Here is a 17,622-nt window from a genome sequence, read left to right on the forward strand (position 1 = left end):
AGACTGAGGGGTGTCAAGTAGTTGGTGGTTGTTGAGTTATTCAGCGAGGTGTCTGTTGATGATTTTCTCTTTTCTCATTGATTTTCTTTAATATCTTTTTTGTGAGCGATATTTAAGGATTCTGTGAAGGATGAAGCAGAAGGAATGTTTTAAAGTTAGTTATGTTGATATTAATTTGCATCATCACTAAATGGTTTGAGGAACCCTTTCATGCGTTTAAGGTTATAGTCAGGAATGGTGCTTTAAAGATTAAAATCACATATATCATAGATATAATGTGAATGTAATCATTCTTTTTTCTTTTAAAACAGGGTTTCTTGATGCTGAGCAGTGGTATCAGGTAAGCACTATGACTAATAGCATCAGCGGCCTCCTTCCCTCTGCCTTTATCCTGATGGGAATTCCTGGACTGGAAGATTATTACTTCTGGGTTGCTTTTCCCTTCTGCATCATTTGCATCATTACACTGGTGGGGAACTGCATTCTCCTGTTTTTATCATGGTCGAACCTAGCCTCCACCAACCCATGTATTATTTCCTCAGTATGTTATGCTTTATCGACCTGGTGTTGTCCTCCACCACTACTCCAAAAACATTGGTGATACTTTGGTTTAACTCTGCAGAAATTTATTTTGAGGCCTGCATCACTCAAATGTTCTTTATTCACACATTTACTACCTTGGAATCAACAATACTGGTGGCCATGGCCTTTGACCTCTACGTTGCTATCTGCAACCCCTTGAGATACACAAGCATTCTCACTCCTCCAGTTATCCTTAAAATTGGGGTTGCAGCTTTCTTTAGGTGTGTGGTTTTATCAAGCCCAATGATATATCTCGTTGAAAGCCTACCTTTTTGTAAATTCAATCTCATTCCTCACTCTTACTGTGAGCACATGTCAGTAGCAAGTCTGGCTTGTGCTGGTATAACCCTCAATAACCTCTATGGAATGATAGCATCAATGTTGATTATATTGTTTGATATTACATTAATCCTACTGTCTTACCTACATATACTGAGGGCTGTCTTCCTTCTTACGTCAAGGGTTGCACACATCAAGTCTATTGGAACTTGTGGGGCCCACATCAAGCCATACTAGCGTTTTACATTCCAAATAGTGTTTCGACCATAATATATAGGTTTGGTAATAGCATGCCTCTTCATATTCACATCTTAGTGGTGAACTGCTAGTGAACCCGATAGTATATGGGGTAAAAACCAAACAGATACGTGCTAGAGTGATGAAATATTTTAAGGGCCAGTGTTGGAGCACCAGTACAGCCCACGGTGCCACAAACTGAAAACATTGATCGATGTTAGACCTCATTTAAATGGTCTTCAAAGACAACCACAGATCTAATGCAGACTCTAATACTCTGCATAACTTTCCTCAAGTCTCTGCCCTTTGACATGTTCTTTGTAAATCACCGCACATCATCTTAGGCCGCAAAGGACTGTCATTCCACTGATATGTGGCTAACACAAAACTTATCAATATTTGGATGAATATCTTGGGACTTAAAGGAGCACTAAAATATTGTGGCACCCTTTTAACATCAACTGAAAGTGCACAACCACACGTACCACTCGTCACCAGTGAAGGACTCCCAAGCCTCACTCCTGAGCATGGGAAAACGTCAGGAGGAGCCATGGAAAAAACATTTTGCATTGTTAAATATGGTAATCTGTCATCCACCTACTGAATACCAATAAACACAAATGTTCCCTTCTCGTTGTTTTACGAATACATCAGTGCAGCTTAAACTTTGCCTGCAACAAACTAAGGACCAGATGTAGGTGGCGAAGTACTGGTAGGTAATGCTGAAATTCTGTAAATACTGATTCCTTAATACCGATTCCTTATTGCTCTTGCATTTAAGGAATCAGTAATACCAATTCCTTAAATGCAATGTAGGAAGCACATTAAAGAGTGCTTTTGAGCATTAAGAAATCGGCAATTACCACCAACATTTAAGTTGGTGGTAATTACCGATTTCCTTTAAAAAAGCACTTTTTTGCTTTTTTAAAAGTGCCATGTGGCACACCTCCATGCCCTTAGGGCATGTATGTGCGCCACCTGTGCACACATGCACATTTCAGGGGTGCAACAGGGTGTCCTTTGGACACCCTGGTACCCTTGAAATACCTCCCGGTATTACTGATTCGGTATTACCGAATCGCTAATACTGAATGCCTTCACATTCATTCCTATGGGCCACCAAGCCCATAGAAATGAATGTGTAGGTATTTCTTATTACCGAATCTCAATTACCGATTCGGTAATAAGGAATATTAAGAATTCAGTATTTTTTACTGAATCTTTACCTACATAGGAAATGCCGATTTCTTAATGGCAAATCGGTACCGTTCGCTATTAAGAAATCGGTATTTCATATTTACCTACATCTGGCCCTAAGTCTTTAAATAAACCAACCTGGAGGAGTACAATGCTAATCTGTTTAAACCTTTCTCCGCTGACTTTTTGGGACCCAGTGCTAAGTCATTTTTTCAAGTGTGGCGCATAGGCCTTTATACTTTTTTCCATAAAAAAGATCTGGGCCAAATATGTGTATTTTCTTCCATATCTTGGGAATTCCAGATGCACCTAGAGTTTTGGAAAATAGCTCAAACACTGCACAAAAATTAGTTTTTGTTTACAAAAATGGGACGTGTAAGAAAGGATGTGTTTTTTACTGTCCTCCCAGCTTATGGGAACACCCAGTGTTGTAAAAGAAAACCAATATCTTTAACAAATGTTTTGCATTTTTCAAAATGGTAGTCCATTTTTCTGGTTCCAATCTACTTGCAGTTTGTGATCTGAACAGGTGTGAACCTGGAAAAAGAATGCATTTCTCAAATTGTCTAAATTCAGCAGTGGGTCATTTGTGTAGATTGTGCAAGGTTTTCCAAAAGGAACTAGTGGTCGAAATAAAAAAATATATATTAGGTAAAGGTTTTCATGTGTGATCTTTTCATCTGAAATATTTTGCCCGCTGGTCAATATACAAAAGTAACAGACTGTTCTGTCCATCAGACCTTTATGGTCGCAGGGATACATGTTTCTTCGTTGTCCAAAAACATGCAATACCCAAAGCCAAGAACTGAGCTGCGGCTTCTAGATAGTTCTCATAGTGTACCAACCATGCACAAACACATATGGTAAAATGTAATGAATGAAAGATAAGTACGAAGCAGATTAATTTATTTTTGAAATGTACAGGAGAAGTGTGGCTCAGGGGTTAGAGGCGGCAGACCCGGAAGTTGAGATCGGCCCTGGACCAGGGTTCAATTCCCCGCCTCGGCGGGTCTTGGGCTCAAAAATTCCACGGACTCGATAATTCTCGCTCCGGTGCCTTCTCAACTCACGGGTTCACACTCTGCGACTCTGGGCAATAGCTTGCTTAATCTCCACAATGGCCCCTCGCGGCGGGATGCCTGGCTTTCACCTTGTGGATACCCTGCCCGGGGTTATCTCACAGGGGAATACCAGGACGGGTTCCCTAAGCAAGCGCCGGGAAACCCTTTGTGGGTAGCTGTGCGCTATATAAGCTCAAATACATACATACATACATACATACACAAGACACTGAGTTTAAGAATAGTGGCTATTTGTACAGCTCTCAAGTTTGGTTTAGCCATGCTATCATGTGATATTACTTACACACTAGCTAATAAAGGAAAGAAAGTCAATTCATAATAAAAAAACTCAACCAATTACTTGCAATCTTCACAACAGTGAATACCCTTTTCTAATACCAAAACTTACTCGATGAGTTATCTAGCCTATATCCAGGGAACACATGACACAGCAGTAGCCAAAATTCAAAACAAAAATACCCTCCATTTTTCTACCATGCTCCTCCTACTACCATGACAATAAAGAGAGATGGAAAACACCACACTTCCTGTAGATACCCTAGCAATATCTATGGCAACTGGGAGAGAGGGCCGTAAGTATTGGCACAAGAAAAATCATAATCACCATAATGAATATCACAGGTAAGTAATTGAGTCATTACCTCCTCAACCCATTTTCTCTTACCACTACTTACTTTATGAAACATCAGGGAATAAAAATGCTCAGGATATCACAGCTGCCAAAACTTTGAAACTAAAAATCCTTGATTCAAACTTTCCCACATCCAAACTATAGGGAGAAAGAAACGTAGATGGTGTAGCCAATCTAGTGGCTTTACATATATCAATCTAAGAAGCCCAGTGAGCCTCTGCCCAGGAGGCAACCATCCCACCGGTGGATCTGCCCTGTAATGCAGAGGGTAGAGCTACATTTTGTAGAGCATAAACAAAAGAAATCAATGATAGAATCTATCTGCTCAAAGTTTTCGTGGACGATCTCTGCCCATGCCAAAATAAAACAGTGGTGTAATACAGGCCCCCACAACCCAGTTGTGCATGGGGGCTCCCTCAGCACAATAGCCTTGCTGGAGAGCTTCTGATTGAATCCGGTGGGGGCCCCTCCACATACCTTGCAGGGGGCCCTCAAGTTTTGCTACACCAGTGAAAAAAACACAAACATTGACAAATAAACTTCCAGTTTATCTATAGGATTGTGATCTGGGCAAATACATTTTCACAGCCCGTGAAATGTCATGGGGCATATTTATCACATGAAGAAGTGTGGCTCAATGGTTACAACGGCAGACACTGATGCAGAGGTCTGCCCCGGGACCAGGGTTCAATTCCCGCCTCAGCGGGTCTTGGGCTCAATTTCCTCGGACCTGATAATTCTCGCCTCAGTGCTTATTCTAATCATGGGTCCCACTCTGCAACTCTGGGCAATAGCTTGCTTAATCTCCACAACAGCCCCAACAGCGTTGGGAAGCCTGGCTTCACCTTGGGGGTGCCCAGGAGTGGGCATTTCACAGGGAAAAGCCAGGAAGGGTTCCACAGCCGTATGCGTACAGCACCAAGACACCTCAGGGTATAAGTGCGCTATACAAGCACAAATTAATTTCATTTCACATACTCATGCAACACAACACAACAAGCTACCTTGCTCTGCTGCACTGCGTGTAAAGGAGAGGGCAAATATTTCTGGTGCCTGCCTGTGCTGGATCACAAACTGCTTTCTAGTATCAATGCCGGCACCCATGCACCGTGGCTGTATTTAAGCCAGAATGCAGAATGCAGCACACATAGAAGGAGTAAGAAACCAGGAGAAATAAGCATATTTCGTCTCATTATGCCTCCCCTGAGAGGGTGTAGCATTTGGATGCATTCCCAAGTCTACCACTATTGGCAAATCTAGGAACAAGCCACAATCTATTGGTGGATAGATGGGTACACCCACACTCCACCCATGGAACACCTCCCTGGAGTAAAACAGTGATGTGCGCTACATTGAGTTACTTCACACTTACCAAACAATGCTGGGCCACTCAAGGTTCATTCTAGAAGTTTCTTCACTCTTGCACCCCCTTGTGTGGTGCATTGATGTCACAAAATCTTGCTAAATATGCCTCTCAATGTATGCCAGACCTCCTCTTCAGGGCTAGAAGGTACTCGGAAAAAAGAAGGAACAATTATTCCTTGATCTTCATGGAAAGAAGCTATTAGTTTAGGCTGGAAGACCAGGCACTACTTAAATAACAATCCTCAGAGAGCATTCTAAAATAAGGGGGAATAATAGACGGGGCATCCAAATTCTCCAAGCTTATGTGCCGACATATTAGCCACCAAAATGCATACTTTCAAGGAAATATGTTTCTCGTCTACCTCCTCAAGAGGCTCAGAAGGATGGTACTTTAAAACTTTGCGTACGAATAGAAGGTCCCAAGAAGAAACAACTTAGTATTGTGTCTCATCAAGGCAAAACCCTCCAGCAGTCTCAAACCCTAGGATTCAATTTCAGGAACAGCTCTAGCAGCCCTAACTGCCCTAATTGCCACTTATTGCCACCTATTGCACTCTTAAATGTGTAGCTAGACCTTTGTCAAACCTGCCGCAAAAATTAAAGGATCCATTGAGACTCACAACTAAGAGTGTCCAAAGATCTATTCATAGACCATTTAGAGAAGGCTAACCAATGATGATCATAAGAACTTCTTGTGGACAGCCTTTTTGACTGCTGTGATGATCCTCCATGACACGGAGCTACAGCAATGACTGTCTGTGAATCCTAAGCCTACTCTTCAGGTTTCAACAGTGACTATTCTCAGTGCTCTCCCTGCTCCTCTTGACCTTGTCCACCGCAAACTGGTCTCTTTTCACTGGAGTTTAGAAGGTACATTTTCAGTGGGACTAACCCGGCCCCTGGGTCTGGTGCACACTCCATCGTGGTCAGGTTGAACTTGGGATTTTCACCTGGTCTTGTGCAACCAGATAATCACAAGTGGCACTTTGTGCTTTTAAGCGTGATACCTACCTTACATTTTGAAAATATCAATCTCTGTTTCTACTGATATTATTGTTGTCACTTTGGTGTCAAACACTCTATCGCATTTTTCCCTAATTTTTTTTAATTGATGTGGGATTTTTCTTGTTTGTGTTTTCACTTTATTAGTGTTGGAGTGCTGCCTACATTCCTAACATATTGCCTCTAAGTTTTTTTTGAATGAAGCTATCAGATAGTTAAGCACAGGTTCATCAGGCGGTTTGTAAGGTTCACCCTGACAAGGATTGTAGTTGTTGCTTGAGAAGGGCTCACCACCCCAACCAACAACCCAATTCCTCACAGTCTGAATTTTCTGCATTCTTGTCTGTGGTAGGGTTCACCATTCCCAGCTGAGTCCTAAACCAGACTCCGAAGAACCCCAAGTCTTGAGTGGGAGAAAGATGAGACTTTTCCAAATTGATCAATAGATCATACTTTACCAATGCCTGACAAACCAATTTTGTGTGATTCAGAAGAATTTTCCTTGAGGTAGAATGGACAAGCCAGTCATCCAAGTAAGATGGATGAGGGTGCCCTCGGCTTGCATATTGGACATGATTGAAGGTGGCACCTTTGTGTTGTGTTGTGAATGCCCTCTGTAACGAACACAGAATGAACGGAAGTTTATGAAACTGCCAATGTTGATCCTCCAAATAAAACTGAAATACTTCTGGTGGACAGGATACATTGGGATATGCAGATAGGCACCCCTTAAGTCCAGAACAGTCATCCATACTCCAGGGGCTATCTGAAGGAATATTTTCTGTAGAACTCCCAGCTTGAACTGAAAGACAACTGGACATATTGCATTTCTGTTTAACAGATCTGAAATCTCCTTAGTCTAAGTCAATGCTAGAGATCATATCAAATCTTTTGAGAAAGTCAAAGGTTATGAAATTTCTTTGAAATCTCGACAAGGAGCTTGGCATAGTCAGAAGAGGAGGGGGCCTTTTATTCTAACTTCAACTAGTGGTTGGGCTTCTTTCTTACAAATTGATAATTGAATTGGAATCATTTCTGGTCCCTTCTCCTTGCACTATTTTTTAGGAAGGTCAGATTTGATTAGAGCCTTGAATAATGGAGCATGCTTTTGATTTTTGAAAGCTCTCTGTAGCATTTAAAGCTGATGTCCAAGCAATTTTGTCTCCCAAAAAAGGAGATGTGAAGTAAACTTGCTTTCTGAGCTCCTAAGCCCTTCAATCTTTTAAATATATCCGTCATTATGCAGCTATGTTAGAAGCCATAGAAGACAGAGACACCTTCAAAATATCACTAGATACATCTGAAAGGAATTTAGCCAGTATTTCCATGTTGGAAAACAACTTGAAGCACTCAACTTGCTCTTGTATAGCTGAGAAAAAAGCTTATAAATCTTTGAACAAAGACTGAGAAGCATATACTGCATATATGGCTGCTCTCAAAGCCAGATTCAGTCATCAATAACTCTTCTGCAAAGAAACATCCACTTGAAGATCTACCAAATCTGGAACTGGAACTTCCTTAACTATACCAGGAGATTGATCAGACAGATTAGCCGATATTGGAGGAACTTTAATGGTTGAAGGAATCTCCATATCAACCTTCACCACAGGATATAGAGATGTAAAAAGAAAATTAGAAGGCTAGCCTTCTTTTAATTCTTCCATTCTCAACTCCCTTTGAAGGAGATCCAGGACTTCTTTGTTTATTACCAAACCAGCTGGGGAATGAAACTGTAGCTGATTAAACAGCTTGGTACTAGTGCTTGGCATATCATCCTCCTTAGGAATCAGAAAATGATCTCCCAGATACCTAAATACATTAGAAAGCTTAGATTTGTTAATAAACTTGCTCTAAGGAGTTGTTTCATTCTGTTGTGTTGCGTTCCCCTTAGTGTTGACTGTAGTGTTAACACTACAGTCAACACTGAGGGGAGCGCAAATTGTGGACTGCATGTACCATGATGCAAAGGATACAGAAAAGGGGGTGCTGATGAACAGAGTGTCTAAATTAAGCAGACCACTCTTACCCAGTCAAGAGATCAGGGCTTAATCCATCACCGTTATTTGGCTCACTGCATCACCCCAGTTCAGAACCTGGCTATATGCAAATTAGCCTGACCCCGTGCCTCATGGGAACAGGGCAGACCAAACTACCAAGCCAATTCTTCACTGGTAAGGAGACAAGCTTCCGGGGACCGGTTTCTGGCATTTCAGCCGTCGTCGGCCCGGCTTGCTTGAATCCTGGTGGTGCAGTGAGCAAGGGACTCATGTCTGAGTATACCCTGCCACACCTGTAGTGGCCAAAAATGATACAGAAAAGGGGGTGGTGATGAACAGAGTGTCTGAATTAAGCAGACCACTCTTACCCAGTCAAGAGATCAGGGCTTAATCCATCACCGTTATTTAGCTCACTGCATCACCCCAGTTCAGAACCTGGCTATATGCAAATTAGCCTGACCCCGTGCCTCATGGGAACAGGGCAGACCAAACTACCAAGCCAATTCTTCACTGGTAAGGAGACAAGCTTCCGGGGACCAGTTTCTGGCATTTCAGCGGTCGTCGGCCCGGCTTGCTTGATTCCTGGTGGTGCAGTGAGCAAGGGACTCATATCTGCGTATACCCTGCCACACCTGTAGTGGCCAAAAACAATACAGAAAAGGGGGTGGTGATGAACAGAGTGTCTGAATTAAGCAGACCACTCTTACCCAGTCAAGAGATCAGGGCTTAATCCATCACCGTTATTTAGCTCACTGCATCACCCCAGTTCAGAACCTGGCTATCTGCAAATTAGCCTGACCCCGTGCCTCATGGGAACAGGGCAGACCAAACTACCAAGCCAATTCTTCACTGGTAAGGAAACAAGCTTCCGGGGACCGGTTTCTGGCATTTCAGCCGTCGTCGGCCCGGCTTGCTTGATTCCTGGTGGTGCAGTGAGCAAGGGACTCATGTCTGCGTATACCCTGCCACACCTGTAGTGGCCAAAAACGATACAGAAAAGGGGGTGGTGATGAACAGAGTGTCTGAATTAAGCAGAGCACTCTTACCCAGTCAAGAGATCAGGGCTTAATCCATCACCGTTATTTAGCTCACTGCATCACCCCAGTTCAGAACCTGGCTATATGCAAATTAGCCTGACCCCGTGCCTCATGGGAACAGGGCAGACCAAACTACCAAGCCAATTCTTCACTGGTAAGTAGACAAGCTTCCGGGGACCGGTTTCTGGCATTTCAGCCGTCGTCGGCCCGGCTTGCTTGAATCCTGGTGATGCAGTGAGCAAGGGACTCATGTCTGAGTATACCCTGTCACAGCTGTAGTGGCCAAAAACGATACAGAAAAGGGGGTGGTGATGAACAGAGTGTCTGAATTAAGCAGACCACTCTTACCCAGTCAAGAGATCAGGGCTTAATCCATCACCGTTATTTAGCTCACTGCATCACCCCAGTTCAGAACCTGGCTATTTGCAAATTAGCCTGACCCCGTGCCTCATGGGAACAGGGCAGACCAAACTACCAAGCCAATTCTTCACTGGTAAGGAGACAGGTTCCGGGGACCGGTTTCTGGCATTTCAGCCGTCATCGGCCCGGCTTGCTTGAATCCTGGTGGTGCAGTGAGCAAGGGACTCATGTCTGAGTATACCCTGCCACACCTGTAGTGGCCAAAAACGATACAGAAAAGGGGGTGGTGATGAACAGAGTGTCTGAATTAAGCAGACCACTCTTACCCAGTCAAGAGATCAGGGCTTAATCCATCACTGTTATTTAGCTCACTGTATCACCCCAGTTCAGAACCTGGCTATATGCAAATTAGCCTGACCCCGTGCCTCATGGGAACAGGGCAGACCAAACTACCAAGCCAATTCTTCACTGGTAAGGAGACAAGCTTCCGGGGACCGGTTTCTGGCATTTCAGCCGTCTTCAGCCCGGCTTGCTTGAATCCTGGTGGTGCAGTGAGCAAAGGACTCATGTCTGAGTATACCCTGCCACAGCTGTAGTGGCCAAAAAACGATACAGAAAAGGGGGTGGTGATGAACAGAGTGTCTGAATTAAGGAGACCACTTTTACCCAGTCAAGAGAACAGGGCTTAATCCATCACCGTTATTTAGGTCACTGCATCACCCCACTTCAGAACCTGGCTATATGCAAATTAGCCTGACCCCGTGCTTCATGGGAACAGGGCAGACCAAACTACCAAGCCAATTCTTCACTGGTAAGGAGACAAGCTTCCGGGGACCGTTTTCTGGCATTTCAGCCGTCGTCGGCCCGGCTTGCTTGAATCCTGGTGGTGCAGTGAGCAAGGGACGAAGACGGCTGAAATGCCAGAAACCGGTCCCCGGAAGCTTGTTTCTTTCCCAGTATAAGAATTGGCTTGGTAGTTTGGTCTGCCCTGTTCCCATGATGCACTGGGCCAGGGACAGACTAATTTGCATATAGCCAGGTTCTGAGCTGGGATGGTGCAGTGAGCTAAAAAACGGTGATGGATCAAGCCCTGATCTTTGGACTGGGTAAGAGTGGTCTGCTTAATTCAAGCACTCTGTTCATCACCACCCCCTTTTCTGAATCGTTTTGTCCACCATAAGCGTGGAAGGGTATACTCAGATGTGAGTCCCTTGCTCATTGCACCATCAGGATTCAAGCAAGCCGGGCCGAAGACGGCTGAAATGCCAGAAACCGGTCCCCAGAAGCTTGTTTCCTTCCCAGTATAAGAATTGGCTTGGTAGTTTGGTCTGCCCTGTTCCCATGATGCACTGGGCCAGGGACAGACTAATTTGCATGTAGCCAGGTTCTGAGCTGGGGTAGTGCAGTGAGCTAAAAAACGGTGATGGATCAAGCCCTGATCTTTGGACTGGGTAAGAGTGGTCTGCTTAATTCAGACACTCTGTTCATCACCACCCCCTTTTCTGAATCGTTTTTGTCCACCATAAGCGTGGAAGGGTATACTCAGATGTGAGTCCCTTGCTCATTGCACCATCAGGATTCAAGCAAGCCGGGCCGAAGACGGCTGAAATGCCAGAAACCGGCCCCCGGAAGCTTGTTTCCTTCCCAGTATAAGAATTGGCTTGGTAGTTTGGTCTGCCCTGTTCCCATGATGCACTGGGCCAGGGACAGACTAATTTGCATGTAGCCAGGTTCTGAGCTGGGATGGTGCAGTGAGCTAAAAAACGGTGATGGATCAAGCCCTGATCTTTGGACTGGGTAAGAGTGGTCTGCTTAATTCAGACACTGTTCATCACCACCCCCTTTTCTGAATCGTTTTTGTCCACCATAAGCATGGAAGGGTATACTCAGATGTGAGTCCCTTGCTCATTGCACCATCAGGATTCAAGCAAGCCGGGCCGAAGACGGCTGAAATGCCAGAAACCGGTCCCCGGAAGCTTGTTTCCTTCCCAGTATAAGAATTGGCTTGGTAGTTTGGTCTGCCCTGTTCCCATGATGCACCGGGCCAGGGACAGACTAATTTGCATGTAGCCAGGTTCTGAGCTGGGATGGTGCCGTGAGCTAAAAAACGGTGATGGATCAAGCCCTGATCTTTGGACTGGGTAAGAGTGGTCTGCTTAATTCAGACACTCTGTTCATCACCACCCCCTTTTCTGAATCGTTTTTGTCCACCATAAGCGTGGAAGGGTATACTCAGATGTGAGTCCCTTGCTCATTGCACCATCAGGATTCAAGCAAGCCGGGCCGAAGACAGCTGAAATGCCAGAAACCGGTCCCCGGAAGCTTGTTTCCTTCCCAGTATAAGAATTGGCTTGGTAGTTTGGTCTGCCCTGTTCCCATGATGCACTGGGCCAGGGACAGACTAATTTGCATATAGCCAGGTTCTGAGCTGGGATGGTGCAGTGAGCTAAAAAACGGTGATGGATAAAGCCCTGATCTTTGGACTGGGTAAGAGTGGTCTGCTTAATTCAGACACTCTGTTCATCACCACCCCCTTTTCTGAATCGTTTTACTCCACCATAAGCGTGGAAGGGTATACTCAGATGTGAGTCCCTTGCTCATTGCACCATCAGGATTCAAGCAAGCCGGGCCGAAGACGGCTGAAATGCCAGAAACCGGTCCCCAGAAGCTTGTTTCCTTCCCAGTATAAGAATTGGCTTGGTAGTTTGGTCTGCCCTGTTCCCATGATGCACAGGGCCAGGGACAGACTAATTTGCATGTAGCCAGGTTCTGAGCTGGGGTAGTGCAGTGAGCTAAAAAACGGTGATGGATCAAGCCCTGATCTTTGGACTGGGTAAGAGTGGTCTGCTTAATTCAGACACTCTGTTCATCACCACCCCCTTTTCTGAATCGTTTTTGTCCACCATAAGCGTGGAAGGGTATACTCAGATGTGAGTCCCTTGCTCATTGCACCATCAGGATTCAAGCAAGCCGGGCCGAAGACGGCTGAAATGCCAGAAACCGGCCCCCGGAAGCTTGTTTCCTTCCCAGTATAAGAATTGGCTTGGTAGTTTGGTCTGCCCTGTTCCCATGATGCACTGGGCCAGGGACAGACTAATTTGCATGTAGCCAGGTTCTGAGCTGGGATGGTGCAGTGAGCTAAAAAACGGTGATGGATCAAGCCCTGATCTTTGGACTGGGTAAGAGTGGTCTGCTTAATTCAGACACTGTTCATCACCACCCCCTTTTCTGAATCGTTTTTGTCCACCATAAGCATGGAAGGGTATACTCAGATGTGAGTCCCTTGCTCATTGCACCATCAGGATTCAAGCAAGCCGGGCCGAAGACGGCTGAAATGCCAGAAACCGGCCCCCGGAAGCTTGTTTCCTTCCCAGTATAAGAATTGGCTTGGTAGTTTGGTCTGCCCTGTTCCCATGATGCACCGGGCCAGGGACAGACTAATTTGCATGTAGCCAGGTTCTGAGCTGGGATGGTGCAGTGAGCTAAAAAACGGTGATGGATCAAGCCCTGATCTTTGGACTGGGTAAGAGTGGTCTGCTTAATTCAGACACTCTGTTCATCACCACCCCCTTTTCTGAATCGTTTTTGTCCACCATAAGCGTGGAAGGGTATACTCAGATGTGAGTCCCTTGCTCATTGCACCATCAGGATTCAAGCAAGCCGGGCCGAAGACAGCTGAAATGCCAGAAACCGGTCCCCGGAAGCTTGTTTCCTTCCCAGTATAAGAATTGGCTTGGTAGTTTGGTCTGCCCTGTTCCCATGATGCACTGGGCCAGGGACAGACTAATTTGCATATAGCCAGGTTCTGAGCTGGGATGGTGCAGTGAGCTAAAAAACGGTGATGGATAAAGCCCTGATCTTTGGACTGGGTAAGAGTGGTCTGCTTAATTCAGACACTCTGTTCATCACCACCCCCTTTTCTGAATCGTTTTACTCCACCATAAGCGTGGAAGGGTATACTCAGATGTGAGTCCCTTGCTCATTGCACCATCAGGATTCAAGCAAGCCGGGCCGAAGATGGCTGAAATGCCAGAAACCGGTCCCCGGAAGCTTGTTTCCTTCCCAGTATAAGAATTGGCTTGGTAGTTTGGTCTGCCCTGTTCCCATGATGCACTGGGCCAGGGACAGACTAATTTGCATATAGCCAGGTTCTGAGCTGGGATGGTGCAGTGAGCTAAAAAACCGTGATGGATAAAGCCCTGATCTTTGGACTGGGTAAGAGTGGTCTGCTTAATTCAGACACTCTGTTCATCACCACCCCCTTTTCTGAATCGTTTTACTCCACCATAAGCGTGGAAGGGTATACTCAGATGTGAGTCCCTTGCTCCTTGCACCATCAGGATTCAAGCAGGCCGGGCCGAAGATGGCTGAAATGCCAGAAACCGGTCCCCGGAAGCTTGTTTCCTTCCCAGTATAAGAATTGGCTTGGTAGTTTGGTCTGCCCTGTTCCCATGATGCACTGGGCCAGGGACAGACTCATTTGCATGTGGCCAGGTTCTGAGCTGGGATGGTGCAGTGAGCTAAAAACGGTGATGGATCAAGCCCTGATCTTTGGACTGGGTAAGAGTGGTTTGCTTAATTCAGACACTCTGTTCATCACCACCCCCTTTTCTGAACCATGATGCAAAGGAGCAAACATTTCTGGGATATGATGTAGTATCCAGCCAGATCCTTATCACTGCCCAAACTGATTTTCATGCCCTCCTCTACCATTTATCACTCAATCCTAATGTTCCTTTTTGTAAAAATTGCATTCCGGCCCATTGATTAAACTTTATCGTGCTCAAGTCAAAGAGTACAGCTCTTGCCAGAGAGTATGACCCAGGTGCTGAGAGTGCGGCCAGAGCTAAAGATTCTGACCTGACTGCAGATGTAAAGATATGACTCGCAAATGACCTCTGTGAACAATAAAAGTCATAAAGTTAGACTTTTGTCTCAGATTGTCTTCGTGAATCAGATCCATTATGTTCAAGTAAATCTGATTCGGATGTCATGGTTTGAACAACTGCAAAAGTGCCAAATAGAAAAACTCTCTTCTCTTCAGAGTATGGCAACTACGTTTTCTGTGGTTAATTCAATTTTCTTTCTTGAGTCTCAACAAACAACCATTTTACCCATTACTGCATATCTCCCTTCTTCTATGTTGTCAGTTACATTACTCCTATATGTATAGTAGTGAAGCACTTCATAGAGGCACATGCTTTGAAAAAGTGGACTTCTTCTTGGGTAATATGTATTCAACATATTTGATTTCAGTATGTCTCTACTTTCTGAATCAAGTTCTGCTATTTCTGGGAAAGACTTCAATACTCTATTTTGACCTCTTACAAGGGTTAGACTTATCCATATAATACCCTTTGACTTTTAGAAGAAACTAGCCGAGTTAAATCAGTCCAATACATTTCTCTGTGGAAATGCATTTTCAATCTGAAACTGTACAATTTCTAGGTAAGACTCCTTTCTGCCAGAATCTCCTCCCACATCTCGTCATTTCTGTCTTCTCAGATTTTTTTATATATGATGGCGTAGCGAGCAACAACGATGGAGTGTTCTGAAACAAATTGTAGATCTATATTTGCGTTTCACATCTTCAGTATCACAAGGTTGTAGTCATTATGTACTTGGAAGCATCTTTTATTCTGAAGTTGTATATAATTTTCAGGGATTTCAATGTCTGTGTATGTCGAACTATGGACAAAAAGCTTTTCACTCTTCCTTGAGAAATATGGCGTGGGAATCCAAAACAACATCTCCTGTAAAGTTTTTCTTTGCATATGTATTTCGATGACAGTACTTCACACATCTATGAGTTTGGAAGAGAAAAACTTATTGTCTCAAGCCCTTTTCACCATCGCCTTCTAGGATGGCACATATCACATACGTTTCTATGAAAGACAGGACAAACTCATCATTGTCTGCTCCAAATTTCAGTGCATCTTTTACACAAAATAGCATGTGAATATGTGGAGCACCTCTAGCTTAATATTCTTTACTGCTAAAGAAATCAGTTACTTCACTCAGAGGAGGATTACTTTTGTTGCATCATGATTTGAAACCTATGATCGAAAAATCTGCAAACATTTGCAGGATCTAATGAGAAAAGTTCTGAGGCTGTCTTCACTTTGAGATCCTTTATGTTTGAGTTTGGTTCTCGCAAGAATTCAAGAAGGTTCTCACATCCATACTCAGCACAACTGAGTGATAGAAACTAAGTAGTTGCTCCTAGGTTTCTCAACATGCATTTGAGCTCACCCTAATGACGATCTCAATGCTCATTAGTGCCACATTTGGCACAATATCAAAATAATTATGTTTCATTCCAGACTTTCATCTTTTCCTTTAATGTTCTCAACAAATTCTTTCGCTGAGAATGTGGTGTACTGCATAAGATAGTCCTGACAAATCACTCTCAAATAAAAGATGGAATAAATAAACCAACAAAATATAGGGTCCTCCGAACTTACTCTAGTTGATCTGTACTCAGCTGCTGGTATCTGTGCACAGCAGTCATCATACCTAACACTGAATCAAGTGGGAAACAGACGCATAAAACACAGAGCTTCTAAATATTTCTCCCACACACTCAAGGAAGCTCCTTTTACTTCTTTCATTTGAAATAGATCAATAACATCACCAATAATCTCTTTAGAATGCAGAGGAAAGGACACTATAGTGTTCATAAATTTCTTCGGGTATGGATGAATCCACCTTTTCAATCTGACCTCTTGATGGCAATGTGTCATCCTCCATATGTGTTATATCTTGAAGAACATATGCATTTTTATTACAAATATTATTTTGTACCAGATATAATGATGTTTTTTTAGTTTATTAGGATCCACTAAATCTGGCCATATTTATTTGCTCTTGGTAGGGACACCATTGACTAGAAAAGTAAGTGGTTCTGCAAATTCTCTCTGCACCCCTAAAATTTCAATATTCTTTTTAAAAACCTAATACCAAGTACACAACTCTACCTTTAATACCTTTCGTAACTCTGTTGGAGGTAACTTCCCTTTATTTAGCCCCATATGAACTATAGCTTGGAATGGATCTATAAATTGTATTAGAATTGATCCATAAACAATCTCATCTTAAAGTTCATATGGAATTGAAACTAGTTCTAACTTATTATGTACTGGTGTAGATGTAATTTTATTATCCTCTAACTTATCATAACAGTACTTATATATAATTTTTCATGAGAAACAAGCAAAGCTTTCCTCTACAAATACTTAAGCTGCTAATGATTGCCACTTATCTCTGTTCTCTTCTTCAGTTTTTCCTCCCAGCCTTGGAGAGTGGGAGTTGGATGTGTTAAGTGGGCCTGATAGATCTGCCATAAATAGGTTAAACAAAGTCGGGGCCAGCACACACCCTTGTTTTAACCCTTTGGTCGTGCGGACTCTGGAGGACAGATGGGTCCCACTTCCCAGCTTCACCTGCACCCAGGTGTCATAATGGAGTAACTTTAGCATGTTTAGAAGCGATTGAGGTATGCCCCATTGCGCAAGTTTCCTCCACAGCATGCCTCTCTCAATATTACCGAAGGCTGCGCTAAAATCGATATAGCACAAATGCAGTGGCAGTTTTTTTGTTTTAGTTTCATCCATTATCAGCGAGATCGCCAGGTTGTTGGTTGTTGTTCCGTTTTTTTTCCGGAAACCCGTCTGGTTCCATGGAATAATCTGCTTTGAGTCCACCCATGTCACGATCTCCTCTAGGATTATTCCAGCGATGTATTTGGCCTCGTTGTCAAGGAGAGCTATTAGACGATAGTTATCAGGGACCATTTTGTCTCCCTTTTTGTGTATGGGGACAATCGTCCACCCTCTCCAGGAATCCGGGATTAC

General features: G+C 43.8%; 1 pseudogene; it reads left to right on the plus strand.

The window, feature by feature from the left end:
• Window positions 1-349: 349 nt before the first annotated feature.
• On the plus strand, window positions 350-1,190 carry LOC147693499 (olfactory receptor 52E2-like; annotated as a pseudogene).
• Window positions 1,191-17,622: the final 16,432 nt, after the last annotated feature.

Source organism: Lissotriton vulgaris, chromosome 8 (genome assembly GCF_964263255.1).
Source record: "Lissotriton vulgaris chromosome 8, aLisVul1.2, whole genome shotgun sequence".
In the NCBI taxonomy this organism is placed as follows: Eukaryota; Metazoa; Chordata; class Amphibia; order Caudata; family Salamandridae; genus Lissotriton; species Lissotriton vulgaris.